At 35.9% G+C, this 2,242-nt stretch overlaps 1 protein-coding gene across 1 annotated transcript in view; it reads right to left on the bottom strand.

Moving 5' to 3' along the window:
* The window catches only part of CPA3 (carboxypeptidase A3 (mast cell)), a 34,800-nt gene that overhangs the window by 6,039 nt on the left and 26,519 nt on the right, over positions 1-2,242 (bottom strand). The window lies entirely within an intron of this gene.

A 2,242-nucleotide genomic window follows, 5' to 3' on the forward strand; every position in this document is an offset into this window, starting at 1 on the left:
CGCTGTGAAATTAGTCTCCCTTAAGTGGAATTTCATGATCTTTGGTACATGTTAGTGTTTTGTGCTATGAAAATGATTATTAATGAATTTTAATTTTATGTGTAATATATATAAACAGGGGATGATTTGTTCTTTATCAAGTTAGTTGCTGTATAACTGTTACTTTACTGAATGATTTGTTGTACATGTTTGTAATTTTTAATGTTATAATTGTTTTTTGTTGCAAATGATACAATAATTTATTGAAGCTTAGATTATTGCAGATACAAATTTCAACTGACTTTTAAGTCCAACACCAGGAGAAATTATGGCACCTTAAATCTCCCTCCTCTATCACATATACTAAGATTAATTGAAATTACTACTAAATCTATAATTTTCATTATTTTGGGATTTGTTCCATAAAACCTTGTGTAGTTATTCAATATTAGCCATAAATCTTAAATATATCAGGGAAAAATTCAGACCTCAAAGCTAACACATGCCATCAAATCTATACTTAGACTCTTAAGAATAAAATCCACTTTCAGGGCCCTCCCTGGTGGCGCAGCGGGGTAAAGCACAACACTGAGAATCTAAAGCCACTTCCGCATGAGTTTGATTCCCGCCTGCCCCGGAGGTGACCACATGGCGGGGCAGACCTCTCCTGACCCGCCCGCTGCTCCCCTCAGCAGTGTACTTCGTCCATCTGCCTGTTCTGTTCCCCACTCTGTCTCTGGTGAAGCCTCTCACTGCCCCTGAACCTCTGGCCTGTACCCCAGTTCTGTATGCACAAATAAATAAATCTTAAAAAAAAAAAAATCCACTTTCATCATTGGTCCTCAAAGTAGCACTGAACCATTAAGTACCTTACAGTAATTACAGAACCAAATGGATCCCTCCATTGAAAGCTTCCTTCATGGAACTTTCACTTACCACATGCTTAAATTAAAATCAAGTGTTCCAACTACTTGATATCAAATCAAGTAACTATTATGTTTAGAAATACTCAAAAGAGTATTTCATAAATATGGAAGAAAAAAATCATTGCATCAATTCAGAAGAAATAAAAAATAAATTTGGAGGACAAGAAATACAAATGTAGTCAACCTTGCTGTTTTCTCAGTTGCTTAAATCTCATTGTATTTGCAAATAAAGCTAAAAAATGTCAACTATAGAAATCTCTATTTCTAGTCATTTCCCATTGACCACTTTTGAATTTTTTGGTATATTTTATGGATAGCATTTTGCTCCAGTATACATGTTTGTATATCCAGACTTTGAGCAGTCACTAATCCATTTAATCCTATGAAGCCATGATGAAAGGAATACCATTCAGATAAACTCAGAACACTATCACATGAATTATAAGTCACAGAATTTTAAGTCACAGATGGTAAAGACATTGACTGCTTTGAACCAAAATTTAGCTTATATTATTAATGGCAATTAGTGGAAATGGCTGCTAAAGTTAAAGCTAAGATAAATGATCTGAGCTGACATGATTTACTAAACCCAGTTCTGCCTCTAATCCTAGATTTCAAGTCTATGTGTCTTTCTTGTTAATCAGCATTGGGTTAGTTTTGTTACTATCTTTCAAAAGAGACCATACACTAAAAAGGAGGCCAAACTCCCTTGACCTTAAAAGAAAAGGAAGTCCAGGGATCCCCATTCCCTCTCCTCTGGGGTATAGGATTAGTATATATCCACAGTTGGAACAGTGCTTTATTAAGGTGTTGGTGGAGAGGCCATGGTGGGGGAGAACAAAAGTCAATGAAAGGAATTCAAGTGCAGGAAGCAATAATGTTATATTAGTAATACACAAAATGGATAATTGGAACCATTTCTAAAGAGGATTTGTGGAAGAAAACATTTAACTGCTGATGCAAAACCATGTGTATGATGAAGTAATATATAAAGTTTCAATAACATTAATTGAGAATATTTTCTAAAGAATAGAGTTAATGGATATGAAATCCTGGCAAAAATTTGAGCCAACCTGGGTGGAACTGGAAGGGATTCTGCTAAGTGAAATAAATTAGAAGGAAAAAGATAAATATTGAATGGTTTCACTTATATGTGGAATATAGAGAAACTGAACAAATGATCTGGTAAAAGGCAAAACCTGCAAGCTGACCATAGGTCTAAGACACAGGAGAGGTGGAGTGGGTGGGTGAGAAGGCTGGGTCAAAACAGGGGAGGGAAGAGAACAGGCAGTATGGTGATGGCCAATGTACAATGGTGGTGGGAGAACTATGGGGAC

Source organism: Condylura cristata, unplaced genomic scaffold (genome assembly GCF_000260355.1).
Source record: "Condylura cristata isolate star-nosed mole 26May11 unplaced genomic scaffold, ConCri1.0 scaffold00014, whole genome shotgun sequence".
Taxonomy (NCBI): domain Eukaryota; kingdom Metazoa; phylum Chordata; class Mammalia; order Eulipotyphla; family Talpidae; genus Condylura; species Condylura cristata.